General features: G+C 44.4%; 2 protein-coding genes and 1 pseudogene across 5 annotated transcripts in view; 1 reads left to right on the top strand and 2 right to left on the bottom strand.

Moving 5' to 3' along the window:
- Positions 1-1,814, bottom strand: part of Zc3h7b (zinc finger CCCH-type containing 7B) — a 60,782-nt gene extending 58,968 nt beyond the window's left edge. For both annotated transcript variants that reach the window (XM_076855222.2, XM_076855224.2), the window contains exon 1: positions 1,539-1,814. The gene's annotated coding sequence lies outside the window, so the exon portion shown is untranslated. The remainder of the gene's footprint in view (positions 1-1,538) is intronic.
- Positions 1,815-17,048: 15,234 nt separating this feature from the next.
- On the bottom strand, positions 17,049-17,565 carry LOC143397260 (large ribosomal subunit protein eL21 pseudogene; annotated as a pseudogene).
- Positions 17,566-19,142: 1,577 nt separating this feature from the next.
- Rangap1 (Ran GTPase activating protein 1) overlaps positions 19,143-21,568 on the top strand; it is a 29,567-nt gene continuing 27,141 nt past the window's right edge. Inside the window, exons 1-2 of one of the 3 annotated variants that reach the window (XM_076855220.2) lie at positions 19,884-19,959; positions 20,411-20,511. The gene's annotated coding sequence lies outside the window, so the exon portion shown is untranslated. Of the gene's footprint in view, positions 19,459-19,883; positions 19,960-20,384; positions 20,512-21,568 lie in introns of those variants that run through there. The other 2 variants (XM_076855219.2, XM_076855221.2) reach the window with 2 other exon arrangements.

Raw genomic sequence — 21,568 nt, 5'->3', positions numbered from 1 at the left:
AAACTGGAAAATAATTATTAAAATTCTCTCTCTCTCTCTCTCTCTCTCTCTCTCTCTCTCTTTAAAAAAAAAAAAAAAAAAGAGCTGCCAGGTTTGGGCCCCGTGTTATTTCTAGCTTACAGCCAACTTCTATGGGAGGTACAAGTGGGGAAGACCAGGAAGGGTTTGGTTGGTGTGGTTGGGGGGGAGTCTTGGTAGTAGAAGGAAAGATTTTGTTAGGAGTCTGTGTCCAACACAGTTGCTAACTGTACTATAATTATCGCATTTGTGTGAAAATTCAAGGATCTGCATTCTGCTATTTTCATCAGACTACATGAACTGCGGGCACTGAGGGAAATGGCAAGAAGTTGGGGTTCCAAGTCTGGTGCCTAGGAACCAAAGTGCTGGCTTGCAACTGCGGAAATGATACCCCTGATCACCCTGCTGTGGGCCCCAGATCCTCACTCCAGGCCCAGTCCCCTTCTTCAGACCCCTAGACTCCATCTGCAGCCCCAGCTCTCAGTCTGCCCAGTTGGTACCAGGTAGGCACCACAGCCATTCTGTTTTATCAGAGTGAATGGTTTGTATATGATTCCATCCCCTCACCACCCCGGGACCGGGAAAACTGCTTTGTCTGTCTCTGTGAAGGACCCCCAAACCAGGCACTGTATAAAATCCGAACCAGGCAATGTGGACGGGAAGACAGAAGGAAACAAAAATCCCAGGACAGCCCCAGTCCACTGAGGGCAGAAGGGGGTGCCTGAGGTCTGTTCAGCGTTGCCAGGGCCCCCAGCCTCGCGGCGCGCCCCCCAGGTGCCGGACCCCCGCACCCTGCAGCCCGCACGAACTGCTCTCCCACCCCGCCAGCCCGGCGACGGCCATCTCACAGGCCTGAGCTGGGGGACAGATCCTGCGACCGGAAATGCCCTCCTGCCCAGCAGGCCCAGACCGCGCCCCCCTTCCCTAACGCCCCTTCTTCCAGGGCCCGGCCGCAGGCCCTGGATCCCCGGACTCGCGTGACCGCCGCAGCCGACAGGGGTGGCCCCTGGGGCGGACGTGATACCCGGCCCTCGCCACGGCCCCTCCAACTTCAGGCACTGCGGAGCCAAGGCGAACACAAAAGGAGAAGGGGCCCCTACCTGCCCTCGACCTCCTGCGCGGGGACCCGCAAAGCATCCGCACACCCCCAAAGCTGCAGACCCCAAGTGGACAGCCCCCCACCCAAGAAAATTCCAAGACACCACTGGGGGCTGCAGGGGCGGCCGGACCTCCCCAGCGGCAGGTGGCCCAGGGCGCACGATAACTTTAAAACTTTGGGGACAGGATACGGGGGCGGGCAGGGGGGGTCCCCAAAAAGGAGTCAATGCGGTTGAGGGGCTCTTTATTTTTCCAAAACCCCCTTTCCAGATGGACGGCGCGCGGCTCCGGCCTGGACCCCGCTCACCGCGCCTCCGCCCCGGCCCGGCCCGGCGCCCCGAGCCCCGAGCCCCGCGCGCCGCCCTCCCGGGACGCGGCCCCGGCCTCTGCCCCGCGGGGCTGCGGCCGCGCCAAGCACTCACCTCGGCCGGGCTGCGCTCCCCGCGGGCCTGCGCCGAGCCCGATAAATGGTATGCTATGACTAGAGGTATGATTACGTTATTATTATTAGTAATAATAAGAGTAAATGCTATTTAATTACGGGCGGCCGCATCCTGCTCCCGGCGCCGCCGCCCCGGCAGCTCCGTCCATGTGGCTCCGGAGCGCTTTACTTTCATTTCCAGCCCCCTCGGCCGGCCGCTCGCGGCAGCACCCACTGGAGGCACCGTCTCCCTGCAGCTCTTCCTCTCGGGTCCTAGAGAGCGCGGCTCCTCGGCTCCTCGCCTGGTAGCGCCCGGGGTGGGCGGCGCGGGCTGCGCACCTTGGGAGAAGGGGGTGGGGAGTGGGGAGCCTCCCTCCCCCGTGTAAAGCTCATGCCTGGAATTCACCTTTATTTTCTTTAAACGCTCCCTTCTTTTTAGGGGGTTTTCTTTGGGCAGTTCAGCATTTCTGAGCTGATGCTGGACAAATCCAGAGCCTCCACCTTTCCCTATGTGAGTAAAAAGCCCCGGATTCCCAGGTGCTTTCATGGATAGTTCCCCAAGACCCTGATAGCCTGTGCTCTCTGGATGAGGACTGGGACTAAGAGAGCAAGCAGAATCTCATTTGGCTAGGGTTTTATGCACAGGAAGTTAAAGGGGGGCGGGGGAGGGGATGAATGACACTTGTTAAAGAAGGACAGGCAGATTATATTCAAAGGGGGCCCTCCTGGTGGGTGTAAGGACCACTGCAATGGGCTCTTGCAATGGCGGAGAGATACTGGGCTAAACCCCTGTCACAGCAAGGGCAACTGGGAAAGAGCACGATGAGGGTCGATAGATAGAAAACTATTAAGAGGAAGCATGAAGAGTAAGGGATGTTTCTGTCTAAACCCACTTAACAGGATTCTTGATGAAGGAAGACCAGGGTGATCCAACATTACCTGGGTGAATAGTGGTGGAGGAGGAACCTGATTAGGTATTGATAATGATCAGACGTGGAGGATGGATGATCAGCTAAACTAACTCGGCAGGATTCTTGCTAAAATTGGACAATGCAGAGATAAACACCAGAGTCCAAAAGTCTAGGCCTAGCTGGAAAGTTCAGGGAAGCTTCTTAAGTAGAATTTGGCCAAGGAGAGCATCTTGTCAGGAATCTTTCCAGGAGGGATTTGAGCCCTCTTAAAGGACCCACTAGGTAAGGGGAGATGAAGCAAACAGACCAGTCAGTCAGATCAGATCAGCTATAAGCACCCAAGGCACTGCCTCAGAGCTGTAATGGTCAGGCTGGATTTGAATCCAGGGTTTCTGATTCCAAATAAGAGTTCATTCCACACAACCACTACTGGCCCTGTCAATTTCTGTAGGAACTACATCCTGGTGAGAGATCTCTCAAATCATCCTCTTTCCCCTTCTTCATTTTATGTACACAAGTGTTTATGTGTATGTTAATTTATTGCAGATCAGCTGTGAACCTCACAGATTTTATCTTTACAACTGTTATCTCTTCCACCAACATTTGTGCCAGACATGAGCTGAGGAACTAGGGGTACAATGGTGGGACACATTTTTAAAAATTTATTTGTTTGTTTGTTTGTTTATTTATTTAGACTGTACAGGAGATTGAACCCAGGGCCTCTCATGCACTCTGGGCAAGTACTTTACCACTGGACTACGTTCCCAGCCCAGGGAGACATATTATAAAATTTAAATACACAGAGTGGTAGATGCTAGGATGGTCATGAACATGAGGCTGTGTTGACTTATTTAATTCTCACAAGAATCCTGGAACATTGGTTTTAACACGCCTATTTTACAGATGGGCAACTGAAACTCAGAGATTAACTGGCTTGTCCAAGGTGACAGTCGTGACTCTAGAGTCTCTGTACTTTGCATGGCCTCTGACACTTCCTACCACCTCGGCTTTAAGAGAGACTTGGAGAAGAAAATGCACCACACCTTTAGAAGTTCTTAAACTCTTTCTCCTGTGACTTCCTTCTTCCTCCTCACCACTGAGATTAACAATCAAAAAGAGTCTCTAGCAGGAAGAGAACATACTCATAACAAAAGCAGTGGCCTCAGAAATCACTGCTGTTCATGTGCCACCTGGGATAGATTAAGGATCATGGGCTAAAGGCAGTGACAAGCTAAGCCTGGTGACTTTGAGTGGCTGGGTGGTGTGGTAAGGGTGTCAACGAGGTGCCGTTAAGAAGACCAAGTCCCTAGCTCTGTGACTTGCTGGCTGGGTGACCCCAGGCAATCCTTCAGTATCAATTTCCTCATTTGTAAAACAAGAATAAGAACACTGAATCAATATAAAGTTTGTTTCAAGAATTTGCTGTTCAAGATTGGTTATAATAAATAGTGCCTGGTAAGTATGTAGTACAATTACTAGTCCACAATAAGGGCCAGATAGATGTCAGTTCCACACCCTCTGTGTAAATTTGCAGTGGAACACTCTTGACAGCCTATCACATCAGCCACCATTGTTATAAGCACTCTCATTTTATAGATGAAAATGCTGAAGCCAGTTGGATTGCCACATCTTACCCCAAATGAATTAGCTGGTAAAAATGTGGAGATTCTTCAGTCCCATGCTCCTGGTGAAATACCACATATCATTAAAAGAGGAATGTCCATCATTTAAGGGAGATTCAGCTGAATGCCAGCCCCTCGTTTCTTCAGTGTGGCATCAATTTGTTAAACTGTTCCGACTGCCAAAGATGATAAAGGGGACCTTTATTACAAGACCCCAGTCAAAGATGGAGGTGCTTTGGAGAGGAAGGCCTGGCACCAGTAGGTTATTGCCACAGTCTGGCTGGGCACAAAATAACCCAGCCGCCATGAGGCACTTGTAGGTTCAAATAGGAACTCCTTTATTGCCCGAACTCTCATGGCCCTCCACACATACTCCCCAGGAACTCTCCCCGCCCTCCACAGGGCTCCACCGAGAACTCAACGGGGAACTCAACCTGAACTCTGCGAGAACTCAAAAGTAGCAGGCCCCCGAGGCAGCAGGAGCCACCCCATTGCTGGACAGCAGGGGTCTATATACAACTGAATACACAGCCTGTTTCAATCCAGCATCATCCAGTCACAGCAATTATACACAGCTTAACTTAATTATCATCATCTTAATGGCTCCCTGGCATCACCTCTCAACCACTCCTTCTGGCAATGCCAGGCACCATTGGACTTATGATAAGTCCCGGGGTAATTGATCCCGATTATGAAGGTGAAATAAAAATTATAGCTAGTTCTCCAAGAGGCATATCAGTTATCTCACCAGGGGATAGAATAGCACAGTTACTAATAATACCCAGCCTACATGATAAATTTTCTAGTCGTACTGTAGAAAGAGGTACCAGGGGATTGGGCTCCACAGGTGTAGATTGGGCTATGCTGTCTTTAAATTTAGATTCTCGCCCCATGCTAAAACTAAATATTCAAGGATACGACTTTAATGGGCTACTGGACACAGGTGCAGACCTTAGCATCATATCTAGTCAGGAATGGCCAAAACATTGGCCATTACAACAAGCCACTCAAACGCTTCGAGGCCTAGGAGTGGCTACTAATCCCCATAGAAGTGCAATGGTATTAGATTGGAAGGATCCTGAAGGATGTGAGGGAACTATACAGCCATATGTATTGGATCATCTTCCTATAAATTTATGGGGACGAGATGTCCTAGATCAATTAGGTTTAACGTTAACAAATAACATCAATCCTAATGCGCCCACTACTAGGGCTAAACAAGGTTTTAAAAAAGAAAAAAGATTAGGAAAACAAGGACAAAATATAGCAGCACCAATTCAAATAGATCAAGGAACAGACAGACATGGGTTGGATTTTCAGAAAGGGCCACTGAGACAATAAAAATTACTTGGAAATCAGAAAGACCAGTGTGGGTTCCTCAGTGGCCCCTGACTAAAGAAAAGATACAAGTAGCCCATGATCTGGTTAAACAACAATTAGCGAAAGGACATATACAACCTTCCATATCTCCCCATAATACTCCCATTTTTGTTATTAAAAAGAAATCTGGTAAATGGAGATTATTACAAGATTTAAGAGCCATTAATAATGAGATGGTTATTATGGGACCTGCTCAATCAGGGATTCCCCAATTGTCTGCTTTACCAAAAACCTGGTATGTTTTAGCTATAGATATTAAAGATTGTTTTTTTTCAATTCCTATTCATCCTGAGGATAGTCCACATTTTGCATTTACTATCCCTGCACTAAATCATGAAGGTCCTGATCAGAGATATGAATGGAAAGTACTCCCTCAGGGGATGGCTAATAGTCCAACTATGTGTCAAATTTATGTTAACAAAGCAATCCAACCACTTAGAAATCAAAATCCTGAACTACAAATATTTCACTATATGGATGATGTATTATTGGCACATAAAGATAAAAACATATTGCTGGAATGTTATGCCACACTTACAAACTTATTAAAAAATTATAATCTAGAGATAGCAATAGATAAAGTACAATTAAATCTTCCAATTAATTATCTAGGAGTCCTGTTATCCTCAACCATGGTCCGTCCACCAAAAATTCAAATACGAGTAGATCAACTCAAATCACTTAATGACTTTCAAAAGTTATTGGGAGACATAAATTGGATAAGGCCTTATCTAGGCATACCAACAGGAGAGCTAGGACCTTTATTTGATATCCTAAAAGGTCCATCAGATCCAAATTCACCCCGCATGCTAACGCCTGAAGCAAGAAAGGCATTAAAAATCATTGAAACATATATGGAAAATATGCACTTGGATAGAATTGATATAAGTTTGCCTTTATTATTTATTGTACTACCAACAAAAAATATTCCTACAGGAGTATTTTGGCAAGAAGGTCCATTATTGTGGATACATTTATCTTATTCTCCTAATACTATTCTTACTAGATATCCTGAGGCTGTAGGACAATTAATACTCAAAGGAATAAAAGCAGCAAAGGGAGTGTTTGGGATTTCTCCCAATAAAATTATTACTCCATATACTATGGATCAAATTGATGAGTTAGCCAATGAGTTAAATACTTGGGCAATAATCATGTGTAAATCTAATGTTTCATTTGATAATCACTTGCCATCTAATCCTTTGTTGTCTTTTTGGTCTAAGCATCCTGTAGTTTTTCCAAAAATGACAAGAAAGACCCCTATCATGAATGCTCCAAATATATTCACTGATGGGTCAAATAATGGTACAGCAGCAGTAGTTACCCCTGATCAAACTTTTACATTTTTAGTACCCAAACAATCAGCTCAAAAGGTAGAGCTTAATGCAGTATTACAAGCTTTTATGATGTTTAAAGATTCCGTATTTAATTTATTTTCTGATAGTCAATATGTAGTTAATGCTATAGTATCCCTTGAAGATGCAGGTAGGATTTCCCCTTCTTCTACTGTTTTCTCTTTGTTTTCCACTATACAAAGTCTAATCTGGGACAGAAAAGATCCATTCTTTATAGGACATATCAGGGCACATACAGGATTGCCTGGAGCCCTTAGTTTGGGCAATGAATTAGCAGATAAATCTACACATGACATACATATTTTCTCCACAATAGAAGAAGCTATAAATTTTCATAAAAGGTTTCATGTCAATGCTAATACTTTACAAAAACGTTTTAAAATAACTAAAGAACAAGCCAGACATATAATAAAACAATGTCAAAATTGTGTGACATTTTTACCACAAGTTAATCTTGGAGTCAATCCTAGAGGACTGATACCTAACCATATTTGGCAGATGGACGTCACACACTTGCCAGAATTTGGAAAATTAAAATATTTGCATGTTACAGTTGATACTTCTTCTGGATTTTTGATGGGCTCCCTTCATGCCGGAGAAAAAACTAAAGATGTTATAGCTCATTGCTTACAAAATTTTGCCACTGTGGGCGTTCCAAAACAGTTAAAAACAGATAACGGTCCCGGTTATGCTTCTACCTCTTTTAAACAATTCTGCTCATCATTTGGCATTACTCACATAACAGGAATTCCATACAATCCACAGGGACAAGGCATAGTTGAAAGAGCTCATCAAACTATTAAAATGTACTTATTAAAACAAAAGGAGGGAATTGGAAAGGGGTATATATCCCCCAAAGATAAACTTAAAATAACCCTCTTTACTCTAAACTTTTTAAATTTGGATTCATCAGGACTTAGTGCTGCGGAAAGGCATATGTATCCAAAAAATGTGCATAAGCCTAAAGTTCTTTGGAAAGATATTCTAACAGGACAATGGAAAGGTCCTGACCCAGTAATTGTCTGGAGTCGGGGCTCTGTTTGCGTGTTTCCACAGGGAGAACAGCAGCCGATTTGGATTCCAGAAAGACTAACTAAAACGATTTCTACAGATCAAAAAGAAGATAATTTGACTCAAATCCATAACAGCTGATATCCAGAACTCCAGCTTGGCCATTCTTACATCTGCGACTGATTAACCAGGATGCTTTTTTCAATATCTATTTTATTATTGCATTTTTCCATATCATAGGTTCTATTTTATTTTTGAGCTCATACAGACCTAGGTTGATGTTTTTCTGATCAGTTTTATTTTTTAACTGTGGAGTTTTTAACATTGCAATGGAGATTTCACCTAGGTGAAACTACAAGGCCTTTACTATTGTCTTATGTGTTGTATGTTATATGTGCACACTTCTGTTTTGTGTTATGTGTCTATATGTGCGTATGTCCATAGATCATATATGAGGAGTGCTCAAAAAAAAAAAAAAAAAAAAAAAAAAAAATGGATCCAAGTACTTTTTATTATTCACGTAATTTTAATGGTTTAATTTAAATTGGGTAAACAGCTGTTAAAAATTATTTTAATATGTGTACAAATAAGCAGGTTAACAAATCTGTTTGTTTATTTTCATCTTTCCTTTTCATTATATTTAATAATTCTGTTCAAGATAATATAAATTGTTCTAAAAAAAAAAAAAAAAAATGTTTTCTTAGTACCTGTTAAAATGTTACATTTTTTTTTTTCTTTCTCTCTTTAACATCATTGTCAGAATTCTTATTTTTCATCCCAGTGCCGGTGAAGACAAAGATGAAACCAAACTACAACTTCTTCGATAATTATCACAACAAACTGTATAAACTGATACATCAATGATCTTGGGAGGAAATGGACATATTGATAGATTCCTCCACTTTGAACTGCTTACAAAACTTGCCTGGACTATGTATCACTTGTATGCACTGTGATCTATCTGTTGATACAACAAATTATGGTAATGCTGGCGTATCTTTGCTGATGTGTCACCAGTGATGCAATTTTCCCTAGGAGTCGTCAATTGATTTGGTGTTGTGGCATTTCTGTATCCTCCTCCCTTCTACTAGTGATGGTCTAATTTTGGGGGCCAACAGAGGTGAGGCAAAGAACCTCACCCCCCCACTGGCACCAAGGCCAAATCTGGGGGCCAACAGAGGTGAGGCAAAGAACCTCACCCCCCCACTGGTGCATAGGCCTATCCACAAGTATGGCTATATGCTGGATCGGTAGTCAGTGACGGGTATGATCCAATTGCAATGGTATCAACCTAAGACAGGAGGCTGACGCCTAAAGGTCAGTTTTCCAATGACGGGTAAGAACCATATGTTGAATTGGACAAACCTAACAGGCACGGTCCCTAGCCACATTACTTGTTGCTTAATTAAACAGAAAGGGGGAGATGCTGGGAGCCACAGCCAATTAATATGATGCATGGCATTTTTGATTGAAAGGTGATGCCAGCTAGCCATTGAGATGATACGATTATGTTAAAAAGTACATTCATATGGATACCGGACTCCTGCTACGGGACTCCTGGAGAGTTCCCATTGGTTGGGAAAGTGCAGTAGGAGGGAATTCCGGGGAGGCGCTTGCGCTAGAGTTCGGGGAAGGAACCAGCAGAACGCCGCGTGGGTGGATCGGGAAGCTTCCCGGGCGGACGTGTTATTGGCGGTTCTTTCAAATAAAGTTTGTTCCTGTTTGAGTGGCTCGTGATCTTGTGCCCAGCCAGACAGCGGCACACCATCCTGACTCGGCTGTGGCTCTCAACAGGTTATTTTCTAGAAAGTTCTGATGTTGGACTGCAAGGCTCTGTGTCATACATTAAAGCTGAAGTGTCAGTAGCAGCCACCACCAGTTTATTATGAGCCAAAGACTTTGCATATGTTGATTCTCTTACCTTCTCAAAAGCCTGTAGGCAGGAATTGTGAGCAACAGACATAAAGCAGTTAAGTGGCCTGGTCAAGATCATGCATCTAAGAGGCAGAGGCGGGATTCAGTCCAAGACCTTTCACATGTAAGGCAGGACCATTGTACCATAATGTGGACATCTTAGATCTGGATTTGTCACTAGTTTCCCCAAGGACTTGTCATTGGAGTGGGTTGCTGGAGAATGGAATCCAAGGCTCATGCTCCTGATTTCAAGGAACTGACAGGTGTATCATTCATGTGTCCCTACTTCTGTGAGCACCTTCGGTACCTGCAGCAAGGTATCTTAACTTGAGGTTTAGGGAAGGGCCCTGAAGATGCATGCAGCATTTTAGGCTTAGGTTCCTTTTCTCTCATGTGTAAATTTGGGGTGCTGTGGACTGAATGTATCCCCCAAATCTACATGTTAAAACCCTTATCCCAATGTGATGGTATTAGGAGATGGGACCTTTGAGAGATAATTAGGTCATGAGGGCAGAGCCTTCATGAATGGGATTAGTGTCTTTTTAAGAAGAAACACCAGAGAGGGTTGGGGTTATGGCTCAGTGGTAGAGTGCTTGCCTAGTATGCATGAGGCACTGGGTTCGATCGTCAGCACCACATAAATATAAAATAAAGAGATTGTGTCCACCTAAAACTAAAAGTAAATATTAAAGAAGAAGAATAAGAAGAAACACCAGAGAGATGGTCTCTAGCTCTCTCTTTTTGCCAGGAGCATATACAGCAAGAAAATAACCATCTGTAAATGAGGAAGGTAACCCTTTCCAAGCAGAACCTGACCATGCTGGCATCCCAATCTTGGAATTCCAGCCTCCAGATCCATGAGAAATAGATTTATGCTGTTTCAGGCTCCCAGATTATGGCATTTGTTATAGCAGCCTGAACTAAAATGGGGTAACAAGAGAACAGCCACGTATTGCCTCATCATGAGGATACATTCTGAGAAATGTATTGCTGGGTGATTTCGTCATCATGCAGGTATTATAGAATGTATTTCCACAAACCCAGATGGTTGCAGTTTACTATAGACTGAGTGTATGTGATGTGTGCTGTCACGTATATGGTCTGTTGTTGATATGACTGTCCTCATCCCATAGGATCATGTGATGGTAATATTAAATGTCAACTTGACTGGGCTGTGGGGTGCCACTTAACAAATAATGGCAAACATTATTCTGGGGCTGGGTGCGGTGGTGCATGCCTGTAAATCCCAGCAGCTTGGGAGGCTGAGATGGGAAGATCACGAATTCAAAGCCAGCCTCAGCAACAGCAAGGCATTAAGCAACTCAGTGAGACCCTGACTCTAAATAAAAAATACAAAAAAAGGCTGGGATGTGGCTCAGTAGTTGAGTACCCCTGAGTTCAATCCCTGGTTCCAAAAACAAACAAACAAACAAGAAAACATTATTCTGGGTAATTCCATGAGGGTGTTTTTTGGATGAGTATAACATTTAAATTGGTAGACTGAGTAAAGTTGATTGCCCTCTGTAAAGTGGGTGGACTTCATCCAGTCAGTCAGTGGGAGGTCTGAATAGAACAAAATGCTGGCTTTCCCCTGAATAAGAAGGAATTCTTCCTCTTTGCCTTTGAGCTGGGACATTATATTTTTTTCCTGCCTTTGGACTCAAAGGGTAACATTAACTCTTCTTTGAGTTTACTCACCTTCAGACTGGAGGAAACCATTAGCTCTCTTGAGTTCTTCGGCTTGCATGTAGATTTTAGGATTTGTCAGGAGGCTGGGAGTGCAATTCAGAGATAAAGCACTTGCCAAGCATGTGTGAGGCACTGCGTTCTATCCTTAGCATGGCATAAAAAATAAATAAAATAAATAAAATAAAGTCAGGCTGTCCATCTACAATTACAAAAAAAAAAAAAAAAGAAAGAAAGAAAGAAAAAAAAGATAAGGTCTTGTGAACCCATTCCTTACACAAATTTGTCTACCTATCCCATTGTTTCTGTTTCTCTGGAGAATCCTGTCTAATATGGGGTCCCTTCAAAGATTCAGTGAGCTATTACATGCAAAGCATTGATATACATGTGATTATTATTAATTTTTTATAACAATTAAAAAATTTTTTTTAGTTGTAGATGGACACGATACCTTTATTATTTTATTTATTTATATGTGGTGCTAAGGATCAAACCCAGGGCCTCAAACATGCCAGGCAAGTGCTCTATCACTGAGCCACCACCCCAGCCCCATGTGATTATTATTTTAAAAATAAATTATTTTCTGGGACCCAATCCATAAAATTCAGATTCTCAAACATGAGGGTGACATAAAAAAAAAAAAAAGAGAGGAGGAAAATTCATGAGCCTGCAGCAAGGTATCTTAACTTGAGGTTTAGGGAAGAGGTTGGTCATGGACAACTGCAATACAAAGGAAGAAATGCAGGCAATAAAACATGATCTCATTTGTCCCCAATGTGTTATTATGAAAATATTCAAACACACAGCAAGTCAAAAGCACTGCACAGTGACGCACCACATGTTCTGGATTATTTACCACTGTTAACATTTCGCTCTATTTGCTTTATTACACATTCTTCTATCCATTTATCGTCCATTCATTCTCCTGTCATTCATCCATAGAACATTTTTGTTATTAAAAAAAAATACCCACAGGTAATTTTTAAAAAAATATTTTTAGCTGCAGATGGAAACAATATCTTATTTGTTTATTTGTTGGTACTGGGAATTGAACTCAGGGGTACTTGATCACCGAGCCACATCCCCAGCCCTATTTTGTGTTTTATTAGAGACAGGGTCTTACTGAGTTGCTTAGTGCATTGCAGTTGCTGAGGCTGGCTTTGAACTCGCAATTCTCCTGTCTCAGCCTCCCAAGCTACTGGGATTAAAATGGGGTATCAAAAGATTAGCCATGTACGCCCAGCAACTTATTTATTTTTTTTATGTGGTATTGAGAATCAAGGCCAGTGCCTAGCACATGCTAGGCAAGCGCTATGCCACTGAGCCACACTCCAGGCTCCCATAGGTAATTTTTAATTTTCTCCTTTATGCTGTTTAAAATTTATGTTAATTTAAAAAATGAATATCAGTCACTTTTTAAAAATTTTTTGGTGGTACTGGAGATCAAACCCATGGCTGTGGATATGCAAGGCAAGCACTCTGCCACTAAGCCACATCCCCAGACCTTTTCTTTTAAACTTTATATAGAGACAGGGTCTCACTAAGCTGAACTGTGTTCCTCCTGCCTCAGCCTCCCAAGTAGCTGGAATTACAGGTGTGTATCACCATGCCTTCCTGATACCATCTCTTTCTCTCTGTGTCATGATTGGATTCTCAAGAGCTGGCACAGCAGGAGCTTGCCTACCATGTGTGAGGCACTAGGTTCAATCCTCAGCACCACATAAAAAAATAAAAAATAAAGATATTGTTTAAAAAAAAAAAGAGCTGGCACAGTGCCTGTTTGAATGTAGATGTTTTGGTAACTCTTTGTGGAGTGAATGAATTAATTATGGTTATTCATTAAGGTTCAAAAATACTGTTTTGGGGCTTGGGATGTGGTTCAAGAGGTAGCGTGCTCGCCTGGCAGGCGTGTGGCCCGGGTTCGATCCTCAGCACCACATACAAACAAAGATGTTGTGTCTGGCAATAACTAAAAAATAAATATTAAAAAATTCCCTCTCGCTCTCTCTCTCTTTAAAAAAAAAAAAAAAAATACTGTTTTCTAATCGGGAGTCCTGGGCCTGAAGTGAGTGTATGTGGTTTGAGCGCCTTTCACAGATGTTGCCACCGCCTCAGAGAGGAAAGGAGGTGACCCTGGAGGAGACTCCCCTGCCTCCCCTGCAGATCCATCTCTCTGGTTGGGTCTTGGGAATGCCTTCCCACATTCCTCACGTGTCTGGCATATTTCAGCCATTTGTTTTTGATCTGACTAAATGGCAAGTCTATAGCCTTGGTAGTTTTTCAGGAAACCAAGATAAATATTGTTATTTATTCCATTTACAATTGGCAATTAAGTTGCTTTCAGGCACCAGAATGGAATTTAAAACATTCATAAGTAATTTAAAACACTCATAAGTAAACCAGATTAATCAAAGGCAGCCTGCTTTTCTCTCCAAAATATTAAAAAAATAAACAAATAAAATAAGGGTAAAAGCCTCACAAGGGGAAAAGGCGTGGAAACCATACCCTCACCAGTCCCTTCCATACTCTGCTCACACTCACAGGGTGACTTGCTTTGTGTGTATGTGTGTGTTTAAAAGGCCCCAGAGACCTGGCTTCTACTGTCTCTTGTCTAAATCACTGTGTAATTTGGGCAGGTCATTGGACCCTCTGGGCCCCAGCTCTTCATCTGTTGAAATGAGGAAAGGGGAGGCCTGGGATGCTCTATCCTTCAGTCAAAGGCTGATTCCCCTTCTGGGTAAGGCAGACTAGCTCTCAGATGAGAACTGGGAAGAAAGCAAGCTGGAGAAAGGGCAGGAAAGAGAGAGAGAGAGAGAGAGAGAGAGAGAGAGAGAGAGATGACAAGTGTCCCTTCCAGTTCTGCAAATTCCATGATCCATTAGCTGGGTGAGGAAAGGAAGGATCTTCTAAAATGTTCCCCGTCATCCACCTTCCTCTTCCCTTTGGGAAGTCTCATTTTCAGGGCTCAGGGGAGTCTTAAGAAATAATACTGGGTTGAGTGTGGTGGCACATTTCTGTAATCCTAGTGACTTGGGAGGCTGAGGCAGGAGCATTGAAGGCCAGTCTCAGCAATTTGGCAAGACCTTCAGCAACTAAGTGAGAACCTTTCTCAAAATAAAAAATAAAATGGGCTGGGATGTAGCTCAATGATTAAGCTCCCTTTGGGCTCAATCTCCAGGAAGAAGAAGAAAAAGGAGAAGGATGAACACTGGAAAAGGGTGCCTGCGGATCATCCCCAAGGAAAATCCAGACAGATCTGACAGGTCCTAGCTGGAAGCAGCACAAGAATAGCATCAGGCAAAGCATCTCAGCCTTCTCAGGTGATGATTAATTTTAAGCAAACATCAGTGACTATTACTAGAATTCAAGTTCTCCACAGTGAGGTGGGGAGAGGACCCACCTCTCAGCAGTTGTGTGAATAGGGAGGTTACAGTTCCTGTGGAGCTCCACTTTCTCCTGTGTGTGAAGGAGGGGTGGTTATGATGCCCACTTCCTTTCTGGTTGTAAATATTCAGTTAGTGAGGGTGACATTAAAAAATGAGGGAACTTGAAGCACCTATGACAAGCAAGGAAAGATAAAGTACCTGCCCCAGAGACCCTTCCTGGCTGGGGAGGGAGCCATCAAAAATAGTAATTCTTGGGGCTGGGGATGTGGTTCAAGTGGTAGCGTGCTCACCTGGCATGCCTGCGGCCGGGGTTCGATCCTCAGCACCACATACAAACAAAGATGTTGTGTCCGCCGAAAACCGAAAAATAAATATTAAAAAAAAAAAAAAGAAAGAATAGTAATTCTGGGCAGGTGCAGTGATGCTCCCCTATAATCAGGAGACTGAGGCAGGACGATCATGAGTTCAAAGCCAGCCTCAGCAACTTAGCGAGGCCCTAAGCAACTTAGCAAGACCCTGTCCCTAAAGAAAAAATAAAAAGGACTGGGGATGTGGCTCAGTAGTTAAGTGCCTTTGGATACTCTCAATCCCTAAATCCCTGGTACCAAAAAAAAAAAAAAAAAAAAAAAAAAAAAAAAAAGAAAGAAAGAAAGAAATACTAATTCTGATGGAAAAAACCCTCAAGGATACAGACCAAGTGTTGTGGGGTTTGCAGCTTACTGTGGACACCTGAGGAAGGGTGACTCATTTCTACTAGAGCAATGACCAAAGGCCTTGTATGAGGTGTCACTGGATATGGGCCTTGAAGGCAGAAAGAAGGAAGGTGGGGAAAGGACCCACTTCTCAGAAGTTGTGTGAATAGGAAGGTTACATTTCCTGTGGAGCTCCTTTCTCCTCTCTGTGCGGGAGGGAGGGGTGGTTATGATGCCCACTTTTTTTCTGGTTGTAAATATTCAGTTAGCTGTGCATGAAAGTATCTGGCCCATGCCTGTTTAACTCTGAGTTGCAGGTAAAGCAATGGCAAATGTGGGCTGAGTTGTAAGAGGTAACTGTGGAAAGAAAACTGCATATGTTGATAGTGACTATCTCTGGGAGCCAGAGTTCAGGGCCATGTTTACTTACCTTTATCCTGTTTTATATGGGTTGGACCCTTTATAGTTAATACATGTTATTTATATAATGGTTAAAAAGTGTTTTGTAATCAGGCATGTTTGGCACACACTGGTAATCCCAGCAACTCAGTATGAGGCCAGAATATTTGGGTTTGAGGCCAGCCTCAGTAACTTAGCGAGACCATGACTCAAAATAAAAAATGAGGGCTGGGATGTAAAGTGTCCTGGGTTCAATCCCCAATGCCAAATAAACAAAGTGCTTTATTAAAACAGAAGAGGGGTTGGGGTGTGACTCAATGATAGAGTGCGAAACTAGCATGAGTAAGGCCCTAGGTTAGATCCCCAGCACCCTCAAAAAGCAAAACTAAACAGAAGAAAAGCTATTATATTTTTTTCTTTTTTTAGAGAGAGAGAGAGAGAGAGAGAGAGAAGAGAGAATTTTTTAATGTTTAATTTTTAGTTTTCAGCGGACACAACATCTTTGTATGTGGTGCTGAGGATCGAACCTGGGCTGCCACATGATGCCAGGCGAGTGTGCTACTGCGGCTTGAGCCACATCCCCAGGCCGCTAATGTATTTATATACTTTAAACAATTCAAACCTACAGAAAAGTTGCAATGTTCAAAGAACTCCCATATATTCTTCACCCAGATTTACTTAATATTTGACTACATTTGTGCATCTCTCCATGTATGTATATGCACACATTGTTTTCTTAGCTATTTGAGGGTAAAATGCAGACTTCATTCCCCTACTTATATAAGCATTTCCCTGCCTAAAAACAAGAGCAATCTTGTTGAGATATAGAGGAAAAAACAAAGTGTTTTTCCTATTTGCTCACTGAAGAATCAACACAAAATACTTCTGTGACTCCAGATGTGTGGGGGTTTTCTCCCACACATCAAGCAAGCAATTGGTTCTGCAGCAGACACTGGCTGGGTGTCCCCCAAGGATTTTAGGAGTCCCATGTGATGAAAATGGACTCCCCCATTTTTTTACATCATACTTATACAGCCAGTATCATAATCAAGATAAATTTAACATCAACACAATATTATCATTACAATTTTTTTGACCCCAACATCTGAGTTTTCTTTCCTTCTGGGAATTTTTTTTTTTTTTTTAGTTTTTATTTTTTACATTTATTATGCCATGAATTCATAAGGAATAGGTTCCAGCAGTTCAGGCTGCTTTCCATTTGTTCTCACAAAATGTGCTTCTCTGGGTGGGGCAGGCTGGCACTTCAGCTGAACCTAGGTACCTTTCTCTTTGGCTTCCTTCTTTTTCTGATCATTTTCCTTCACACGTTTCAGGAAGCTGTCTCGGCTCTTAGAGTGCTTAATATGCTCAATACGCACATTAATTCTCTTGGCAAGAATCTTGCCCTTAACTTGCTTATTCACAACAATGCCAACAGCATGCTGGGTAACATTGTAGACTCTCCCAGTTTTGCCATGATAACATTTGTGGGGCATTCCTTTTTGAACAGTACCCATTCCCTTGATGTCTACAATATCACCCTTCTTGTAGATTCGCATATATGTGGCCAAAGGAACAACTCCATGTTTTCTAAAAGGCCTGGAGAACATATATCGGGTTCTCTCCTCTTTCCCTTTGTGTTCATCATTTTGGCGAATTACTGAAAGATGGCGGTTCCCTCCTTCTGGGAATTTTTGTGGAACCAATAACAAGACTCATGCACTGAATGAGCAGTGAAGGAGATGATGATGATGATGATGATGATTTTAAATTTTAACATTTTATTTTTTAGTTTTCGGCGGACACAACATCTTTGTTTGTATGTGGTGCTGAGGATCGAACCCAGGCCGCACTCATGCCAGGCGAATATGCTACTTCTTGAGCCACATCCCCAGCCCCAGGAGATGATTATTATTGACCAAGAATAGGAGCAGGAGCTAACCTCTCAAATCAACTTCCCACTCCTTAGGGGTTAGGAGGTTATAGATATAGGGTAAAAGAAATGAGGGAGAAGAATAGGCTAATAAGGGGGAGAAATATTCATGTCTTTTCTGGGAATGGGCAGAAATTTTTTTCCTGGGAATTCAGGCACCAGCTCTGTTTTGAGCCTTTTCTGGTTCTTTGCGATTGGTTGTAATTGTCAACTGTCATGGTGCTGATGTGTGTGTGGTTTAACATGTACATGAAATTATAACGAAGTTAGAGGGTGTCAGGCTGTCACTCTGGCAGCCATCTTAGATCCAATGAGGTTCATGAGCCCACAGGAAGAGAAACTGCTGGCCTTCAGGCATACAGCCCTCGAAAATGAGCAAGATTAGGGCTAGGTAGACTTTCGGCTATGTCACTGATTACTGCAGGGTAATACTGTCATCTGATACACAAATTTTGTTAATTGTCCCAATATTGTCCTTTATAGCAACCCCCTCCCCAGGGAGACTCATATCCAGGGTCACGTATTGCGCTTAGTTTACATTTAATTTATTTATTCTGCGATGCTGGGGATCAAACCTAGGGTATTGCACATGCTAGGCAAGTGCTCTATCCTTGAGCTATACCCCAGCTCACTTTTCACTTTTAATCAGCAACAGTTCTTCAGTTTTTCTTTGTCATGAAGACAAAGAACAGGTACAGACCAGTTACTACGAAACATGTCCCTCATCTTGGGTTTCTCGTCTCATCAGATTAATTTGATGCATTACTGAGCGGATAATCCTGCTGTCCTCAGTCGACCACATCCGGAGGCTGCGAGGGATGTCAGTTTTTCCTGCTGTTGAGTTCTCGCGGACCACTTGGTTATGGCGGTGTCCGCAGGGTTTCTCCAGCATCGAGTTACTATTTCCCCTTTTTCATTATCAAGTAATTTGCAGCTACTTATGTAGAAGCCTTCAATGTCCTTTCAATTTCATGGAATCAAAGAAAGGGAGTCTTTCCTTCCGGAAACGGATCCCTATTTCTTGCTGAAGAGAACAAGCATCACCTCTCAGGTAGCAGCAGCCGTTGTCAATAAAGTTGTGCAAGCGGGAACGCAGACCTCCTCGGAAGGGCGTGGCTAGTCGGCCGCAAGGCCCGCCGGGAACCGTAGTCTCTGGGCGCTCCGGCTAAACACCGCCCTGCGGTCTCGGCTAGAAGCCGGGAGGGCGGGCGAAGAGAAGCGTGGCGCGCCCGGTCGCGGTGCACCATGGGACTGGAAGTTTTCGGCGTGCGCCCAGCCGCGCCCTGCCGCGCCCGCGCGGAAGGACGGGACTTCCCTACCCGGTGGGCCGCGCGCGCGGGGCCGGGGGTGGCCAGCCCGGGCTCGAACAAATCAAATCGAAGGAAAGAAACTGCCGGCTTTCAAAATCCTCCTCCTCCGCCATCATCCGCCGCGGTGCTGAGAGCAGGTGGTGTAGGAGACACGAGTGACGAAAAGCCCCGGGGGCGCAAGCCGAAGGCGGCTGGGCGTCCGGACCGCTGGACAGGGGGCGGCGAACCAGCCGGACCCGACCCGGACCCTAAATCCGTCCCTGCCGCTCCGGGCGGACGCGCGCGCTCGGGTCGCCCCACGCGGCTGCGTCGCCTGTTTACGGTAGGGCCAGGGTCCCTCTCTTCTCCCGTCACCTGCCTGGGCTGGGGCGCTGGCGCGGCGGGTGGGCGCCGCTGAGCGCCTTCTGCACGCCCCCGGCCTCCGCGGCGTCTGCTGCCACCCAGCGCCGAGCAGCTGGCGCGGGGAGGCGGCGCTGGCTATTTCACTAGTGGGTAAACTGAGGCCCAAAGAGGGTGACTTTCTCGCCGCAGCCTCCCAGCCCGCGGCTGCCAGCAGTGGCGTCTCACCGGAACGTGGGTGTTAACCAGGAGGCGGTGCGAGTCCGCCAGTGATCGCGGGTGGGGTCCACCGCCGCTGTCACGTTCCGCTGGCCCTCGCGCGTCGCTCCCGGGCCACCTCCTCCCGGCCGGCCCACGCCCGCTGGGGGCTGGCTGGCGCCGCTGCCGGGATCCGCGTGAGTCACCGCCGACACTCGTCCGGATCCCTGGACGTGCATCCAAGGACACCTTCCACGCGGCAGCCGAGAGCGGAGGGGACGTTTCTGTATTAACCGTTTGTCTTTGCTCTTATGTTGGCCCTTTGCTGACCTTGGGCACACCAGTATCTCTGCTTTGGTTTCTCAGTCTTTAAAGTGGATGGGGGATAGCGTGTGTGTGTGTGTCTGTGTGTCTGTCTTCGTCTTCCTGGACTGAGCCTTGAGAAGTTCTATGTCCTTTCCCCCTGGGCACCCACCACCACCATTTAACTAGCCTAAGATTGTCCCATCTTACATTTGCAGATGGTGGTTAATTTTTTTTCCCCTATTTCATCTGGTTATTCTTTGTGCACCTTCTAAATGCCAGGCCTATGCAGATAGTGATTCTGCCAAATTATACCAGTCACTCAAAAGTGAAAACCACGGTTCTTTTTTTTTTTTTTCGGTGGGGGGGCATTTGAACTCAGGGACACTTGACCACTGAGCCAAATTCCCAGCCCTGTTTTGTATTTTACTTAGAGACAGCATCTCCCTGAGTTGCTTAGCGCCTGGAAGTTTCTGAGGCTGGCATTGAACTCCAGATCCTCCAGTCTCAGCCTCCTGAGCCTCTGAGATTACAGGTGTGCACCACTGTGCCTGGCTGAAAACCATCGTTCTTAAAATGGCCTTTGTAATGAATTTCTTTTTAATTATCTTTTTTCATCTCCTGTGTCCATTCTCTCTTCTGCTCTATGCTCCAACTCCACTGGCTTCCTTGAGTTCCTCCATTCGCCTGTGCGTATTCTATTCCCTTCAGAGGCATGCTCTTTCCTCAGTCTGCATGGTCTAATTCTTAATATCCTTCAGGTCTTGAATTAAATAGTAATTCCCTCAAAAGTCCTTCTCTACTTATTGTACTTTAAATTGCAACTCAGGAAAAAAAAAAACACCTTATTCATTTCCTCTTTGTTTTAATCAAACATACTATGTTGTGTAAAATATATGTTTCAAGAAGGCAGGATTTTTGTTTCATTTACTGCTGTACTCCTTATACTTGGAACAGGGTTCAGTACATAGTAGTACATAGTAGTACAGTAAATTTTTGTCGAATTGTTAGTGATGTTTACTGGTGACGAGTCGAGTCCTTGCTTCCCCACTGCTGAAGTATAACACCAGAGAAGCACACTGAGGCAATTTTAGAGTGGAAAGTAGAAGCTTTATTAAGGACAGCAGAAAAGACTATTCCCCTGTGGAAGAGGGGGACCCAAGAGGTGGAATCCATGGAAGGGCGAGGTCTTTCCCTTTTTATAGTTAAGGTGTGTTTCAGCTTTCCTGAATTTCTGTCCTTTGTTATCTTGAAGTGATAGAATGTAGGTGGGAAGACCCAAAGGTGAGGGGCAGAAGGGTTGGTGGAGTAATCTGGGCAGGAAAGGCCTGGCGCCATATTTGATTAGCACCTCCCTTTTTGCTGGGGAGCTGCTTCATTAACATTTCTTTAGAATGGGCTCTGGGCCTTGGGAATATTAACATTTTAATTCCCCAAGAGCTGCACTGCTTTCCTGGGTTCCATTCTCAACTTGGCCTTCATTTTCAATTGATTTTACTCGATATCAGACCCAGACCTGATTTACCTAATTGCACTAGCTACCTGTCTTTAAATATGGCTTCATTATGAATACTAGATTCATTACCCATAAA

The sequence above is a fragment of the Callospermophilus lateralis genome, chromosome 4 (assembly GCF_048772815.1).
Source record: "Callospermophilus lateralis isolate mCalLat2 chromosome 4, mCalLat2.hap1, whole genome shotgun sequence".
NCBI classification, from domain to species: Eukaryota; Metazoa; Chordata; class Mammalia; order Rodentia; family Sciuridae; genus Callospermophilus; species Callospermophilus lateralis.
This window is presented reverse-complemented; position numbering and strand designations above follow the sequence as displayed.